Below are 19023 nucleotides of genomic sequence, written 5' to 3'. Positions count from 1 at the left end.
ATTTTGGGGCATCTATGAATAAATGCCATTCATCTGACTTATGCACGATGCCTAGTTCTTTCAGAAGTCCAATAATGTCTTTGCGAAAACATAGGCTGTCCTCCCTAACAATATATTTCAAAAATTTTATATTTTTTTCAAAACACTGAAATCTGTGTTCCTAATGCGAGTATATTCCACGGCTGTAACATAGAACCTAACACAGTTCAGCTTGTTCTTTCAGAAAATTTAAGTCTCAAACCAAATTTTTCAACTCATCTTGTTTGATTAAATGTACCAACTACCCGAACTTACTGGCTGATAGCTGACATCTTGTAAAGTGGTAGAAGGGCTGCACCTTCCTACTCTCGAGGGGCTGTTTATGATTGGAGGATAGATTTACAACCTTGAGAACATGTCACGATCATTTAAGGAAAACTTTGGCAAAACCTACAAAAATCCTCACCAAAAATACTGTGTACTCTCTTCAAATTGTAGTAGTAGTAGTAGTAGTAGTAGTAGTAGTGGCACTTGATGCAAGAAAGCAGTGTAGGAGCTTATGCAGCATCAGCCAAAAAATCCTCACCAAAAATACTGTGTACTCTCTTCAAATTGTAAATTGTTGCATTGGAATTTGAACCTAAGGACCATACGTAGAAGACTGATTTTGTTAATCACAAGAAAATCGAGGCCAGAATCGATTTCTAAAATTAAGAAAATTAGCTTATATATGTTAAAATAAATCAGTATGTCATACATTATTGGCTAGATTGTGCAAAATTGGCATGTTCACGTAAAACGTAACTTCCTCTATATTTGATTAAAGAGGCCTATGTGCTCTGGATTCATGATTATTGTGTGACAGAGTGAAACGGAAGACAATAAATAATGACAAGTTTAATACATATACATACGAACGCTTTTGGTTATTATGGTAACCTTCATCAGTCAAACTGACAGTTAAGAGTGTCGAACATGACGGCGTGTACTACCAGTCATGTATATGAAACTGCATGATCCAATAGTTAATTGTTTAACATTAAAGCCTGTGGCTGTGACGTATGTGAATGTTGCTAACGTTTGTAATTCATCAAAATGGTTGCTTCAATAATAGGGTGGGCACAACATCCACTGCTGCTGTTGACTGAGGTATTAGAGCATGTGATGTTCAACGACTCCAACCAGGTGTGTCGCTGGTAGTGGCCGGGACCTATCTACAATCATGACATTATGGTGCAGGTCAATGTCGTGGTGGGTTGACCAGAAGCGTTAGGCAATGACAGTTTTCTATATCTGCAAACGGATGGCTCTTTCATGTTCCGAAAGACGTTTGCGGAGCTGTCTCCCAGCTTCCCTGATGTAGCAGCTAGTGCAATCACGGCAAGAGATGCGGTAGATTAGACCACTTTGTAGTAAGGTTCTGCCTGGGAGCTGTACGCACTTTATCCCATGGGATTTTAGGACCCTAGAAACCTGTTGTGATAGATTTTGTAATATGGGATAAAGGCGCTCGCAGTTTAGTCATTACCTTGAATGTTCCTGTTGGTTGCTACGCAGTCATGTGCCTGTAGGTCACACCTGTGAAGAGTACTAGTGGGATAGCCACACCTTGACTTTAGCAATTTCGGTGCGCCTGTCATCTATAGAACGGGTGGTTCCAGGCACTGGTTAACAAGGTCTGTGCAGTGCCAAGAAGATGGCTGCGTGCATGTGCTGTGAAACCCACAAGTTGAAGCACCACTATCACTTAAGCATCGTATGAAGAGCTGATGAGAATAACAGATATAAGTTCAATACCAAACTTCGACAAGTTCAATCCATATATGAGGCCCTAGCTTTGAAATCATATTGTTGAGTAGCATGAACACAATTTACCAGCAGACTTTGAACAATGGGTGCAAAAAAAAAAAAAATGCAAATTATTTTATTAGTCACCCAAACTTGCTTCTGTATATGCATATATGTATTGTGTCTGTAAATTGAATGTGTTCTTTTGTCGATCTGCTTGTTTGCTGGACTTAAAAAACCTCGTTTCTGGGAGAAAAAACTCCATGTCCATTCCTGAGACTGACTAACTCAGCCACTGAATGAAAAAAGTCCATTAAAGTTCTTCGTGTCATCGACGGATTCGAACCCAGGCCTTTTCCACGCAGTGTGAGGAGGAATGGAGATACCACTGTGCTACCCCCGTGGACGAACAATAGGTGCATAATGCATGTGATGCAACCACCGCTGAACCACACCATCTTACAGGGGCAGGCTTGCCCTTGTGGTATAATCTTCCACTGTAGACTCAAGTCTGGAGCCATCAAATTGCTCCAATCGAGCCCTGCCAACAGCTGCCCCAGGAGATTGCAGTCGCTATGCCAGGGTCCTATAAAAAGTTCCTTTGTCTCAAATTGAAGCAATCGTTACCGCCCTTTAAAACTAACCAATCCTGTCATTCTTTGCCTGTATAGATCATATACTAAAGTGGATGTCCTTGCAGGACATAACACAATCGTCATTCCACAAGTGGTATGGATCAGCTGCCATTGTATTTCTTCAAAATAAATACTGGTATAACATGCAGCAATAAATGACATTATATCAACCAGCATATTTCACCATTTGACAATGAGCAGTGAATATACTATTAGTAAGACCATTGCAATGCCGAGTTCTTAGAGTTACATTATCCATAACATGATTATGAAGGACCATCTGTGGCTTCTCTCTTACTAGGGTAAGCTCCCACCGTTATTCGAAACAGTGACCTCATATTCTGTTCTCACCCTGTCCTAAAGAGGAGGGCCAGAGTGTTTTGCGAGACATTGTTAAATGGAAAGCATTGGCTGCGCAGGGGGAATTGTAACAATGCAAGCACCAATTCCATGAAATCCACTTTTCTTGCAGAGTTTTCCCCAAACAGCATCACAAAATTATGAGAGTATCTATGGGTTCAGGGTTGGCCCTGTGTACTGGAGATGGGCGAATGTATCCCCACTTCACAAAAAAAGAATCCCCAATTCAAAAAATGGTGATATAACTAATTAAAGACCTGTTAGTTGAACTTCAATTACAGGAAAAATAATGGGAATCATTGAGAAAAGAAATAATTCAGAACCATCTAGACAGGAGTGCATTTTAAATTTAGTTACAGCATGGGTATGCTAAAGGGGAGATCTTGTTGACAAATTGATTGGATACTCTGATATAGTGACACAGGTTGGATGTAAAAAACAATTTTGATATCATATACTTGGATTTCAGGAAAGTTTTTGATACTGTTGCACATAATACACCAGGGGCTCACATCTGGTGAGTATGGGCTTGGCACACTCAGGGTCCTGAGCTGGATATCATCATTCTTCCTTTTCTTGGTGATTCCTTTTCTACTTCTCTCTCTCTCTCTCTGGGTAATTCAGAAATTTTTTTTTTTTGGCTGGTGCAGTGTAAGCTGCAGGCATCCCTGCACCATATGGCTAATAATAATAAAAGACTGCTGTACAAATTGGAGTAGTGTGGTATTAAGGACAAGTTACTTTATGGACAAAGGAATGATAGATTGGGAGAAGACAGAGCCATTGACATATTGGAGTAAGGTGGCATCAAGGACAAGTTACTGCTATGGATAAAAGAATAGATGAATGGGAGAAAGCAAAGGGTGGATATCAATGGACACTGCTCTTCGTGGACTAATGTTATTTGTAGAATCCCACAAGGTTCAGTGCCCATTGTTGTTTTCAATGTTTATTAATGATACTGAGGATGATATATTAGAATTCATGTCTAAGTTTGCAGATGATACAAACTTAGACATTAAGCCTGATTATTGATACTAATTTTGATTTTCAGCCTAATTTTTGATACGGCTGGTTTATGACAGCAATGAAGCCATAGTGCTGCAACAAGATCTATAAAAATTAGGCAGATGAGCTGCGAAATCGCTACTGAAAAACTTGACTAATGCAAGGTAATGCGTATGGGTAGCAGTTGTCCCAGAGTAACGTATCAACTCTGTAGTACTACATTCGGGGTAGTGAAAAATTAAGAGGACTTGGTGGTAATTGTGCAGTCAGACAAAGTTCTCCTAGCAGGACAAATAGGTTACTAGGACTTTGCTTGAGTTTTGTCAATGATATACAGGAATTTTGTTAGCAGGGATAAGGAGTTGAGTATCCCTTTTACAGGGCAATGGTTGTGCCATATTTTGATTACTGCATATATATCTGGAGACTTCATTTTAGGAAGGCTGTGGACTTGCTGTAATGGATGCAGAGAAGGACGACGAGATTGGCGAAGGGAAGGCATAGGTTGCTTTCTTGCATCACATGACACTACTACTACTACCAAGAAAGACATCAGTTCTGCAAACTGCAACGTCTAGAGTTTAGGCATCTGCGAGGTGATCTGATTGAGATGTTTAAGGCTTTGAATAGATTGAGCAAACTCAATACTGATGTGGTTATTTTCTGGAATAAGCTTGCATCCTTTGTTGTGGAAGTAGCTAGTTTGAAGAAATTCAAGGTGGAACTAGTCAAAGTACTGGAGGAGATGGACAATTGAAATAGGATTTCTTTTTTTGCCTGATGCTGTTATTAGTGCGTTGATGTGGGAGTTACTCACAAAGGTAACTACCATCAGGGGTTAAGGGAAGGGCTTTTGCTTTCGTAAAAATGACTACGGAGGTCTGAGACAGTTTTAAGTCTATACCGTGGGAACAACTGATGATGTTACAAACAGCAAATTCTAAATGGGAAGCATTCAAAGAACTTGGAAGCTACTAGGCTTTTCATACCATCTAAGAAATATTGTTCAATGTTTAGGCCTAAATGCATGTCAAATGAACTAACGAGCCATGTGGCAGAGGAAAAAATGCATGGGATACATACACTGAGTGATCACTGAATTATGACCACCGCTATGAAAACCGAATGTGACCCGTTGACCACGTGAGGTACGAGAGTGCGCAGTTAGTCGACCTACGTAGAACAAATAAGGTGCCAGTGGTTCAGTAGGTAGTCAAATTCCGAGAGTAATGGTAAAAAGAAGGATTTATCGGACTTTGATAAAGGACAGATTGTGAGTGCTCGACGAGCTGGTGCATCGATTTCCCAAACGGCTGAACTGGTGGTATGTTCCAGAGCCGCCGTAGTTAAAGTGTACCAGGACTGGAGTCAAAATGGTCAAACAACGACCCGACGGCAAAATTGCAAAGGTCAGCGAAAGGTTGATTTCAGAGGTGAGCGCCGGGTCCGACGACTCGTGCAGGTGAACAGGCGCAGCACTGTTGAACAGTTGACTACCCAATACAACATGAGCCAATCCGGAACAATATCTGGCATGACCGTGCGTTGCACGCTCGTATGTATGGATTATACCAGCAGACGACCCCTACAGCATCCTCTCCTAACCAAGGTTCATCGGCTTAAAAGACTCGCCTGGTGAAAAGGGCATGTAAGTTGGACGTTAGAAGACTGGAAGAAAGTGTGCTGGTCGGATGAGTCACGTTATTTACTCCACACTGTGCATGGTCGTGTACGGATTTGGCGTAAACAACGTGAGGCTCTTCATTCCTATGCATGGTATCAAAAGTGCAGGCCGGTGGAAGCGGTTGTATGGTGTGGAGCATGTTTCACTGGCACGAACTTGGACCCCCCTGGTACATGTGGAACAACGTATCAGGTCTCCGCTATCGTCAACTGCATGTTGACCGTCTACACCCCGTTATGTTACATTTTCCAAATGGCGATGGTGTCTTCCAAGATGACAATGCGCTGAGCCATCAGACACTTGATGTGCAGGAATGGTTTGAGAAACACAGTTCTGAATTCCAGCATAACAAATGGCCTCCGAACTGCGACGATATCAATCTCATAGAGCACGTGTGGAACACTGTGGAAAGGCATATCAGGCGTCTGGATACACTAATCAACTCCAAACCTTCATAGCTGGCCGCATTAGCATTAGCATTAGTAGAGGCATATGATGCAAGAAAACAAGCTTATGCAGCATCAGCCAAACAAAAAAAAAATAAATAAATAACCCACTTCCACTTCACCCCTCCGTTTGTTCGAAATACCTGTCCAGCTGAGCCTTAAATTTATTTAGGCTATCAACTTCCAACACAAGGGATGGAAGTCTGTTTCACCAACCAACTACCCGCTGGCTGAAGGCAAATCTCCACACGTTCCTCAATTTGAATTTATGCCCTCTCAGGTGATTATTCTGAGCAAGAGGAAGACTTCCATCAGCAATGAGCATGCTCATACCATTCAAGGCTTTATACACCTTTATCAGATCACCTCGCTGGTGCCTTGTCTCCAGACACTGTAATTTGCAAAACTTAAGCTTTTCTTCGTAAGTGTACCCCTTTGTTCCATTCACTAATCTTGTTGCCCTTCAAGGTATGGCCTGACCCTTGCCTTATACAAGGCAATAATCCCTGCTCCTTATCCCTGCTAGAAAAATTCCTGTATATCATTGAAAAGACACCATGAGCTTCTCTTGCAGCCCATCTGCACTGCCCAGAGTTCTTCATATCTGCCCGCACAATTACCCCCGGTCCTTTTCATTCTCTACCACTGTCAGTGTAGTACCACAGAGTTGATACGCTGCTCTGGGGTTGCTGTTTCCCATAGGTAGTACTTTACATTTGTCAATGTTAAACTTCATTTGCCACCTCTCAGCCGATCTGCTCAACCTTTCCAGATCCTGTTGCAGTAGCATAGCGTCAGTAGTGTCCTCGACAACCCTGCCAACCTTCGTATCGTCTGCAAACTTGGAGATTAAGCTTGATATACCATCATCAATATCATTTATAAATACAGAAAACAATAATGTACCCAACACTGAACCCTGAGGGACTCCACTAATAACATTAGTCCATGATGAGCATTGTCCATTGATTAACACTCTCTGTCTTCTCCCCCTCAACCACACCTTTATCCCTAGCAGCAATTTGCCTCCAATGCCACACTGCTCCAATTTGTGCAGCAGTCTTCCATGTGCAACAGTATCAAAAGCCTTTCTAAGATCCAAGTATATAATATCAAATTTATTTCGTGCATCCAGTGTAACTGCATCATAGTATCCAATCAAATTGGTCAGGCAAGACTTCCCCTTAACAAAACCATGCTGTGTCCGAGCTATATCTGAAGTCTTGTCTAGATGATCCTGCAGGTGTTTCTTTAACCAGTGCCTCTATTAATTTTCCTGGAACAGAAGTTAAACGTACAGGTCTATAATTACTTGTGTCAGCCTTTGTTCCTCCTTTGTGAATTGGGGTCACATTTGCACATCTCCAGACTATGGGTAACTCCCCCTGAGTCCAAAGAAGCTCTCATTATTATGGCTAATGGTTTGCTTACTTCCTTTGCTGCCTCCTTTAATATAACTGGATAGATCCCATCCATCCCAGGTGCCTTTCTTGTGTTTATCTTCAACAATTTCTCCTCCACTTTACTCTCAGTTATTACAAGATTATCTAGCTTACTGCCAGAGTTGAATACACTTCTGGCATTCCCCTCGCTGAATAATCCCTCATGTGTGAATGTCGATGCAAAATATTCATTTAGTTTGTTAGCTACCTGAGCAGGATCTTCAATAGTTTGATAGATTATTATGTGGTTACAAATGAACTGGATGCAAAAAATAATTTTGATATCTTATATTTGGATTTCAAGAACGCTTTTGACTGTTGCGCATGGAAGGCTACTGTACAAATTGGATCAGAATGGTATTAATGGGAAATTGCTACACTGGATAAAAGGATTGTTGAGTGGGAGAAGACGGAGGGTGGTAATCAATGGGTGCAGCTCTTTGTGGACTAATGTTATTAGTGGAGTCCCACGGGGTTCGGAGTTGGGTCCACTGTTGTTTTGTGTATTTATCAATGATATTGATGAAGGTATATCAGGCTTAATGTCAAAGTGTGCAGGTGATACAAAGGTTGGCAGGGTTGCTAATGACACTAATGACAGTCCTCGCCTGGAAGAGGATCTAGAAACGTTGAACAGATCGGCTGAGAGGTGGTAACTGAAGTTTAACCTTGTTAAATGCAAAATGCTGCATATGGGAGAAGTGAACCCACAGAAAACCTACCAACTGTGTGGTACACTTAAGGTGGTAGAAAATGAAAAAGACCTGGGAGTAATTGTATATTTAGATATGAAGTTTTCTGAGCAATGCAGACAGGCTGTGAGGGAGGTCATTTGGTTTTGTGAATGATATATAGGAATTTTGCTAGTAGGGAAAAAAGATGTGATTGTCTCTCTGTATAAGGCAATGGCCAGTCCACGCCTTGAGTACTGCGTACCGGTCTGGAGACCTCATTTTAGGGAGGATGTAGATTTGTTTGAGCGTGTACAGAGAAGGGCAACAAGATTGGTGAGAGGAATGGAGGGATCCTCTTACCAAGAGAAGCTTAATTTTTGAAAATTGCGATGGCTGGAAACTAGGCTCCTGCGCGGTGATCTGATTGAGGTGTATAAGGCCTTGAATGGGTTGAGCACGCTGAATTCTGAAGGGATTCTTTCACTTGTTCAGATTATGAACCTACGGGGACATAAATTCAAATTAAGGAAAGACGCATGTAGAACTGGTGTTCGGAAATTTGCTTTTAGTCAGCGGGTGGTTAATTGCTGGAACGAACTTCCATATGTCGTTGTAGAAGTTGATAGGTTAAATAAATTTAAGGATGAACTGGACAAACATTTAGAGGGAATGGTTTGGTGAAGTTTTTTGTTTTGGCTGATGCTGCATAAGCTCATATACTTGCTTTCTTGTATCACATGCCATTTCTACTACTGCTACTACCTCAGACCCATAATAAGCAGTGATCCGCCACCATATTATGAAAAGGATTTATGAAACAGAATCGAATTCCCATATGGCTCAATATATTCATTTAAACCAATGGATCATTACATGTAACCCAATATGCAACTTTTCGTGTATATGATTTAGAATATCCGCCTCCTTGCCACGGCAAAATTACCAACCGCCATAAGCGCGCCCCCCCCTCACATTGTCAGGGGAACCCAGGCGCTTTCTTAGGTATGGTTTTTTTTATAGACCAGAAGATTCCTTTTGTGAATATTGCAGGCGCTAAATTTGTAGTTTCGCCATTGCGATTCTTTGTCAAGGAAACCAAGAATATGAAGCACAAGTCTGTCGTGTCTGTTGTTGTTGTTGAGTTTTAGAAGCATTGACGACTAAGGCCATGTTGCTCCGCGTATATTGCCTGTAATATATCGCGTATTCTGAGGTCGATTTTCTGTTTTCTGGACGAAAAACTCGTGTTTCCCGGAGAAAAAACCATGCTAGCTCCCCTGAGACCGACTAACTCAACCACGTTTTGAAGAAGACCCATAAAAATTCCTCCCATTATCGACGGGATTCGAACTGAGGTCTTTTCAAACCGATGTAGGGAGGACGGCGATCCAACCAACTGTGCTACCCATGTGGGCTGTCATGTCTGTAAATTGCATGACTGCTAAGGTTAGTTGTCCAGTTCATGATTGAATTTGTTTGTCAGGCCAATGACAACTCTTCTTCCGGCATCTTTTGCAAAACTTAGGTTATTTTGAAATAAAAATGTGTAAATGATTTTGACTGTAATATATACTCCAGCCATACCATGTTCAATTTGTGAATAATTTCATAAAAGTTATTCTCAAATTAGTGGTTTAAGTGTCATTACTTTTTTCCCTCAGGTTCTCCTCCATAGCTCCTTATAGAAGGATTTTCTGCCTAGGACCAGTATGGGATTCAGAAATTTATGCACGTGCCCCTGAGTCTGTTTTTCTGGATTCAAACGATTGGATATACTGTATTTATTTATATACAACAAATCGCGCAGCTCTCGCTTGTTACTTGCAAACCTGCTCACTGTGCAATAAATAAATAAGCATGCCTTTCTCGTTGGGAACGATAGCAGTTGAACCCAGACTTTTTCCAAATGCTGTAAGAGAGTGCAGACTCTTCCCACTCAACTATTTGTGAGAGCTAAGTATCTTCCGGAGTTTCAGCACTGATACTGCAGTTAAAAATAAATAGACACACAAAAAAAGGAGGGTTGGGTTAATGGATTTTTGATGTGCATATATTGGTTTATTTTCAACCAAGTTCATCGTCTCGACCGCGCAGGTTCATTTATTTGATTTATTGTATGTGTGGAATATTACGAAGTTTGGAAATCGATATACGTAGGTATGTTTTTTTTTTTTTTTAATTCTTCAGATTATGACTTACAAATATGAAATGATTAAAGAAGGATCTATATTTAATATATTTATACCGCATTGTTGAGGCATGATATGGAAACTGTTGTAATATACATTATGATGGTACTACTATAATATTTATCATCCCCTAAGCATTGATGTGAACAATTTGAGCATCATGTCATTTGAAAAGCAGTGAAAGTGGCGTTCGTTCAAGAGTACGAAGTATGGTGTAAACAGTGTATCCCAGTGATTGTGAGTATTTAATCGTTTCAGAATTTCTTTTTACTTATGAATCACATTGTGCTTTCATTTGGTAATTGTATTTAATTTCAGTGTAATTAGTGAACAGTCATTAGCTATCCAGATTCCGTTTGTTTTTTAATCTTGTTGGATATGCGTAAACCCATCAAGCCATTGAACTCTCGCTGAGCAGCTTGCTGTATATATATATATATATATCGGTGTACGTGTGATAGGGAAAATTTGGCAAAAATCTATCTTGTTATTATTTTATTGATTTATTTATTTGTTTGTTTTATTTGATCGTGGCAGTTTATCTGACTTTGAAATCTTATTGCAGTGATGCCGAGCTATTTGACATCTTCCAAATACAGTGTTTGCATTCTCCAGTTGGTATAGTCAGATGCTCATGACGTAAAAGCCTTGTATAAATATCCACCATAAGTTTTAATTTATCATATTTTAATTTATCTCGAATGTGGGGGACAAAAGTAAAATGGAAAAATGAGAAAGTAAATAAATAAATTCCGTTGTATAAACCCACAAGCTTGTGATGATACACCACTGAGCGGGAAGAATTATGGACTGGATTGCAGCAGTGTCTTTTAGGCAGCGATTTATTAATCACTAATTAGTTGCTGCACGGATGTTGAGGCCAAAGTTTTATGGAAATTCAAAGACCTGTTGGATAATGGATGTGGCTCAACAATGAATTCTGCCCCCTCCTAGCCAAATTGGTCAACGGCTGACATATGAATAATTGTATTTCTTTTTTGAAAACCATACCAAACCAACAACCCCCCCCTCCCGATGGCGGACTTAGCGGTATGGTAGTTTCGCCACCGAATAGTAGGTACTTAAAAAAAGAGAGAAAAGCATAGTGGATTTTTTTTTTCCAGCAAAAAAAAAAAAAAAAATTTCTGGCTTTCTTGCACTATATGGCCTGTACTATACTTTTATATTTAAAATAAACCAGTTTCATTTGCAGACCACCACAGTTGTATGTGGGAACTGTGGTGGTTTGGAAATGTAGTTAACAATTAATGTTATTAATGTTTTATTAAAGTGCAAAATATCATATTGTATTATATTACTAGCATGCAAAGATATCTTTCATAGTTGAAACTGTTATATTTTATTTCATTTATAAGCTGAGAAAGTGGTTATCAATTTTATTCTCTTTCTTTCAGTTTTTTAAATGATAATGTTCCATTAATGTTAGGATACTTTCTATACGAAATTGTGGCATAAAATATATATTGCATGCCAAGAAGATTATCTTGGATGGAAACAACCGCCTCTTGAAACATTTCTGAAGAAGACGACTCCTTGTGCAACAAACCAAAGAGTGCCGAGCCAAAAATGAGTGATCAACGAGTGTGCATTTAGTCGATGATGATGAAGAATAAACATTCTTCATAAAGATTAATTTGTAAGTTGTAAATAATTTCTCTGTTATTATAATTTGCTTGATTTTACAGGCTACATTTTCATTACTTTCGATAAATCAATTATTGTTTAAACATATAACTAATTTCATTGTTGAGAAGATAACCCCTATTTTTAACTTTATGGCTATGGGAAATTCCTGCTTTACGAGTGCGCACTAGGAACCAATTAACTCTTAAAGTCGAGAATTACCTGTATATATATTGAGAAAATTGAGTAGGGGGTGCCGCAAAATAAAATAAATTACTTAGGGGTTCCGTTATTAAAAAAAAGGTTGAAAACCACTGGGTTAAGTCATGAAATGTGGACAGTGTAGGGATATTAGAGTTGTCATATCACTTAGACATAACAAATGCAGAATTTGAGTATGGGGAATACAGTATGTACAGAAAGGATATAGGGTTTATTTTTTGTCAAGTGATGCTGGGGGTTCCCCTAAAACCACAGTAGTATACTCTGTGTTGCAGTGCAAACTCTGTAAATGCCAGAGATAGTGTAAGATGTGTTGATTGGGATAGTCTGTTATTCCTCTGGCATTTAGCCACAGGATCTTTAGTGGGATCCCACGCCTGTACAATGCCCCAAGGAGATAGCCGAGTACAGAGCAGATAGATATAGTCTCTGGTGGGAGTGAACCCTGGTCCTGTGCCTGAGCTTGCCAGGGAGAGCTCCAGAATGGAAAAGAAAAAAATAAAACAAAACATCACTCTGGAAAGTGAAAAGAAAGCAGGGGAGACAGTGAAGGTTGTAGTAAATTGATGAAGATAAAGAAGGCAGATGATAGGAAGACTATCCACCTGGAAATAGGAAGTTAGAGGAGATACAGGGGCACTTCTGTGGAAGGAGCCCATCCTCCAAAATGGGGGGAGGGGACTGTCCAGAACAGCAAATGTTGTTTTGTGGTGGTAGAGTTCACCAGGTGAAATGTTTGGGTGGGGGAAGGAGTAAGTATGGGATTGGTTGAAACTTGTGAGTTGGTCATTCACACATAAACAATATTTTGTAGATTTATTACATGACTGTTTTTTTATAGCAGTGTGCTTGAGTGACAACAAGAGGAAGCAGTACTCTTCATCTGATTATCAGTAGCGATTCTTCATACATTAAGGATAACAAAAGACCCACTGGGTGGTAGTCATCTACATCAATGTACTGATGTGGAGTTTATTTAAAGATGCAGCCCCCAATTAATGGTAAAGGGAAGGGTTTTTGCTTTTGTAAAGGCAGCTACAGTAATCTCAGATAGTTTTCAAATTCTGTACAGTGGAACCAACTGATGATGATACAAACTGACTGAACCAACTGATGATTATACTACTACTAGGCTTTTCATACCAACTAAGAAAATTTGTTCAAGGTTTAGGCCTAAATGGATGTCAGATGAACTAATTAGACATGTGGCAGAGAAAAAAATGCATGGGATACATAAAAATTAACAGGTGACACCGAAGCCTATGATAGATATAAGCTGGTATGTAACCAATTCACAAAGGAGGTTAGGCAGGCAAAGGCAGATTACAAGAAATCTTTGGCAAAGGATGCAAAGAAAAATAGCAAAGAGTTCTTTACTTATGTAAACTCTAGAAGGAAGGGGATAAATCAGACAGGTCCACTTGATATTGTTGGTTCAACTGTTGATGAATCCTGCTCAGGTAGCTAACAAACTAAATTAATATTTTCATACTAGATAATCTAGTAAATCATTTACTAGAAAATTAAACTAGATAATCTTGTAATAACTGAGAGTAAAGTGGAGGAGGAATTGTTGAAGATAAACATAAGAAAGGCACCTGTGGTGGATGGAATTTATTCAGTTATATTAATGCAATGACCCCCCCCCCCCCTCATAGCCTGAGTAAATTAGAATAAATACTGTGTTTTTTATGATAGTAAGTTTCATGGTAATTATTCAGGATGCAAGGAAGTAAGCAAACCCTTAGCCATAATTATAAGAGAGCTTCCTTGGACTGAAGGGAGGTACCCATGGACTAGAGATGTGCAAATGTGACCCCAATCCACAAATGAGGGTCAAAGGGAGACACAGGTAATTACAGACCTGTCAGTTTAACTTCTGTTCCAGGAAAATTAATGGAGGCACTGGTTAGCATTAGTAGAGGCACATGATGCAAGAAAGCAAGCTTATGTAGCATCAGCTAAAAAAAAAACAAAAAAACCCCACCCATTTCACACCTCCCTTCATTCCAAATGCCTGTCTAGCTCAGCCTTAAATTTATTTAGGCTATCAACTTCCACACAGTGTAGTACCAACTGTGTGGTACTACACCAACAGTGGTAGAGAGTGAAAAGGACCTGGGGGTAATTGTACAGGCAGATATGAAGTTTTTCTGAGCAGTGCAGACGATCTACAAGGGTAGCTCATGGTGTCTTGTCAATGATATACAGAAATTTTTCTAGCAGGGATAAGGAGGTGATTATCCCCTTGTATAAGGCAATGGTCAGGCCACATCTTGAGTACTGTATACAGGTCTGGAGGCCTCATTTTAAGAAGAATGTAGAGCTGTTGGAATGAGTACAGAGAAGGGCAGCAAAGTTAGTGAATGGAACAAAAGGGTTGCTCTTACGAAGAAGGGCTTAAGTTTTGCAAATTAGTGTCTGGAGACTAGCCACCTGCAAGATGATGTGATTGAGGTGTATAAAACCTTGAATGGTTTGAGCATGCTCAATGCTGATTTGATTCTTCCTCTTTCTCAGAATGATTGCCTAAGAGGGCATAAATTCAAATTGATGAAAGACAGTTGTAGGATAGATGTGTGGAAGTTTGCCTTTAGCCAGAGGATGGTTGATTGCTGGAACAAACTTCCATCTGTCGTTGTAGAAGTTGAAAGCTTAAATAGATTCAAGGCAGAACTAGACAAACATTTGGAGCAAGTACGTGGGTGAAATGAGAAGGGTGTGCGTGTTTTTTTTTTTTTAGCTGATGCTATATAAGCTTGCTTTCTTGCATCATGTGCCTTTGCTAATGCTAAACAGCAAATTCTAAATGGGAAGCATTCAGGGAAATAATCATAAAGCTACTATGCTCTTCATACCAGCTAAGAAGCACTGTTCAATGTTTAGACCTAAATAGGTGTTGAAGGGCAGAAAAGAAAAATGCATAGGATGCATATAAATTCAGGTGATATAAAAGCCTACGGTAGATATAAACTAGTGTGCAGTCAAGTCACAAAGGAGGTGAGACAGACTAAGGCAGATGATAAGTCTTTGGTAAAGGATGCAAAGAAAAACAGCAAAACTTTGGTTATTTATATATGAATAGTAGGAGAAAGGGGATGAATCATATTGGCCCATTTGATATCAATCATTTAACTGTAGATTATTCTGCTCACATTGTTGACAAACTGATAAGTATTTTGCATGTACATTCTCACATGAGGAATTCTTTAAGGAAGGGGATGCCAGAAGATTATTAAACTCTAAAGGCATCTGTGGTGGATGGGATCTATCCAGTTATATTAGTCAGCAAAGGAGGTAAGCAAAGGTTTATGCAAATTATGAGAAGTCCTTAGCTAAGATGCAAAGAACAGTAGCATGGAAATGGAATGACAAATACAGGAGAGCAATTGTTTGTTTGTTTGTTATTTGGTTTTTAGGAGCATTAGCAACTAAGGCCATATTGCTCCGGGATATGCGGTGGTCATTCCCTGACCTTTCCGCATTCTCCGTATTTGGTGGTGACGGGCTCGAACCCCGGTCTAATCAAGAAGCGTGTGCTATGCACTGCTGCTCCTTCCCACCTGGCTACGGAGGCGCCAGGAGAGCAATGACCCCCCCCCATAGCCTGAGTAAATTAGAATAAATACTGTGTTTTTTATGATAGTAAGTTTCATGGTAATTATTCAGGTTATATGTACAAAGCTTGAGCACTACACTAATATGTGGGGAATGATGAAACTTATCAACTATTCTGTTGAACCTTATTTGCAATAGTCTCCTTGATTGCAACTTCTGGAAGCATTCCTGATTAGGCTTCTTTTGTAATTTTTAATAATTTTTGTGTAACTTTCTGAATAATTTCTTGAGTCATTGCAAATCTGTCACCTTTCACTTTTCTGTCATCTGTCACTTTTTAGGAGGGTTTAAACTTGGTTAACAAAAAAAAAAAAAAAAAAAAAAAATCATAGGGAGCTAAATCTAGTTTCTGTGGCAAATGGGAAATTACACTGATGGACTGTTTCTCATGGAATTATTGAATGGAAGATGAAGAGTGTACAGGAGCATTGTCATGATGCAAGGGCCAATTCTCTGATGCACATTTTTTCTAGCTGTTTTCTAATAGCATTGCACAATTGCTGTAGAACTTTTTTGTAGTATTCCTGGTTCTTTGTTTGTGTGGGACAGATTTATAATGAATCTGTGACTCAAACTTTGACTCTGTGACTCAAAAAAAAAAAAAAAAACAATACAATTTTCCCAATTTGATTGAGATTTTTACACCATGATTTATCACCAGTAATGATGAAAGAAACAAAGTGTGGGTCAGCAGCAGCACATTTATGAAGATCCTGACATAGAAAACTCTCCACTCTCTGTGATAAACATAAGGATGTGAGGTACAAATTTGCTGAAAAGCACTGCATTCCCAAATCCTATCTCAAAATTGATTGACATGTCCCATAAGAAATAGTTTCATTAGCAGTCTCATGGATAGTTACACATGTAACTATCCATTGAGCTATCCATGTAACTATCCATTTCATTAGCAGTCTCATGGATAGTTACTCTGATCAGATCATGAATGAGAGCCATTGAATCATTGGCTTTTGAAGTTAGAGTGCCCAGAGCAGAGGTCATTTTGATGGACTGGTGGCCCCTCTTTAAACTTTGTAAATCACTGAAAAGGCTTTGAATGACATATAGCATCTTTTCCGAAGGGAAAATATTTCATATATTTTTCTTGTCGTTTTCCCTACTTTGTGGCAAAATTTGTTGCTCAGTAAATCACTCATTTTAAAATACAATGAAATGCATGAAATACTTACTGTGCATTACACGCTAATTCCACTTAACGGAACCCAATGATTCATGTATTGCTATATTACAGGAGTGGCCAACTTAATTTCTGATGCGATCTACTTTTTTCCTTCAAAATGTGCCGCGATCTACCATCTCAAAAATTTCATTGCACAAGGTGCACAAATCGAGGGATGACTGTATGTTTACTTATGTAAACTCTAGAAGGAAGGGGATGAATCAGATTGGTCCACTTGATATTGATGGGTCAACTGTTGATGATCCTGCTCAGGTAGCTAACAAACTAAATGAATATTTTGCATCGACATTCACACATGAGGAGTTATTCAGCAAGGGGAATGCCAGAGGTGTATTCAACTCTAGCAGTAAGCTACAGAATCTTGAAATAACTGGGAGTAAAGTGGAGGAGAAACTGTTGAAGATAAACACAAGAAAAGCACCCGGGGTGGATGGGATCTATCCAGTTATATTAAAGGAGGCAGCAAAGGAAGTAAGCAAACCCTTAGCCATAATTATGAGAGCTTCCTTGGACTCAGGGGAGGTACCCATAGACTGGAAATGTGCAAATGTGACCCCAATTCACAAAGGAGGATCAAAGGCTGACACAAGTAACTATAGACCTGTGAGCTTAACTTCTGTTCCAGGAAAATTAATGGAGGCACTGGTTAAAGAAGCACTGCAGGATCATTTAGACAAGACTTCAGTTATAGCTCAGACACAGCATGGTTTTGTTAAGGGGAAGTCTTGCCTGACCAACTTGATTGGATACTATGATGCAGTCACAAAAGAACTGGATGCAGGGAATAACTTTGATATTATATACTTGGATCTTAGAAAGGCTTTTGATACTGTTGCACATGGAAGACTGCTACACAAATTGGAGCAGTGTGACATTGGAGGCAAATTGCTGCTATGGATAAAGGGGTGGTTGAGTGGGAGAAGACAGAGAGTGGTAATCAATGGACACTGCTCATCGTGGACTAATGTTATTAGTGGAGTCCCTCAGGGCTCAGTGTTGGGTCCATTATTGTTTTCTGTATTTATAAATGATATTGATGATGGTATATCAAGCTTAATGTCCAAGTTTGCAGATGATACAAAGGTTGGCAGGGTTGTCAAGGACACTACTGACACTACACTGCTGCAACAGGATCTGGAAAGGTTGAGCAGATGGGCTGAGAGGTGGCAAATGAAGTTTAACATTGACAAATGTAAAGTACTACACATGGGAAACAGCAACCCCAGAGCAACGTATCAACTCTGTGGTACTACACTGACAGTGGTAGAGAATGAAAGGGACTTGGGGGTGATTGTGCAGGCAGATATGAAGTTCTCTGAGCAGTGCAGACGGGCTGCAAGAGTAGCTCATGGAGTATTGTCAATGATATACAGGAATTTTTCCAGCAGGGATAAGGAGGTGATTATTCCATTGTATAAGGCGATGGTCAGGCCACACCTAGAGTACTGTATACAGGTCTGGAGGCCTCATTTCAAGAAGGATGTAGAGCTGCTGGAACGAGTACAGAGAAGGGCAACAAGATTAGTGAATGGAACAAAGGGGTGCTCTTACAAAGAAAGGCTTAAGTTTTGCAAATTACAGTGTCTGGAGACTAGGCACCAGCGAGGTGATCTGATAGAGGTGTATAAAGCCTTGAATGGTTTAAGCATGCTCAATGCTGATGGGATTCTTCCTCTAGCTCAGAAAAATCACCTGAGAGGGCATAAATTCAAATTGAGGAAAGACAGATGTAGGATAGACGTGCAGAAATTTGCCTTTAGCCAGCGGGTGGTTGGTTGGTGGAACAGACTGCCATCCCTTGTGGTGGAGGTTGATAGCCTAAATAAGTTTAAGGCTCAGCTGGACAGGTATTTTGAACGAACAGAGGGGTGAAGTGGAAGTGGGTTTTTTTTTTTTTATTTTTGGCTGATGTTGCATAAGCTTGCTTTCTTGCATCAAATGCCTCTACTAATGCTAATGTTTAAAATTCATTGTGATCGACTGAAATTAAATCTGCGATCAACTCATAGGCCACCCTGCTATATTAGATAATCACCAGAAGCCATAATTCACTACAATGCTGCAGTTTCAAGATACAGTAATTCCCTGAATGTTTTGATCACATCTACTAAAATACACAAAGGCTGGTAAAAT

At 39.7% G+C, this 19023-nt stretch overlaps 1 protein-coding gene across 4 annotated transcripts in view; it reads left to right on the top strand.

Moving 5' to 3' along the window:
- The first annotated feature begins 10107 nt into the window (after positions 1-10107).
- Positions 10108-19023, top strand: part of dbo (Kelch-like protein diablo) — a 279705-nt gene continuing 270789 nt past the window's right edge. For 3 of the 4 annotated variants that reach the window (XR_016546845.1, XR_016546844.1, XM_090371088.1), the window contains exon 1: positions 10318-10442. The gene's annotated coding sequence lies outside the window, so the exon portion shown is untranslated. Of the gene's footprint in view, positions 10174-10317; positions 10443-19023 lie in introns of those variants that run through there. The other variant, XM_090371089.1, reaches the window with a different exon arrangement.

Source organism: Mastigoproctus giganteus, chromosome 4 (assembly GCF_048544385.1).
Source record: "Mastigoproctus giganteus isolate SK-2022 chromosome 4, ASM4854438v1, whole genome shotgun sequence".
Taxonomy (NCBI): Eukaryota; Metazoa; Arthropoda; class Arachnida; order Uropygi; family Thelyphonidae; genus Mastigoproctus; species Mastigoproctus giganteus.
The sequence above is the reverse complement of the archived record's forward strand: the minus strand, read 5'-3'. Positions and strand labels throughout refer to the sequence as shown.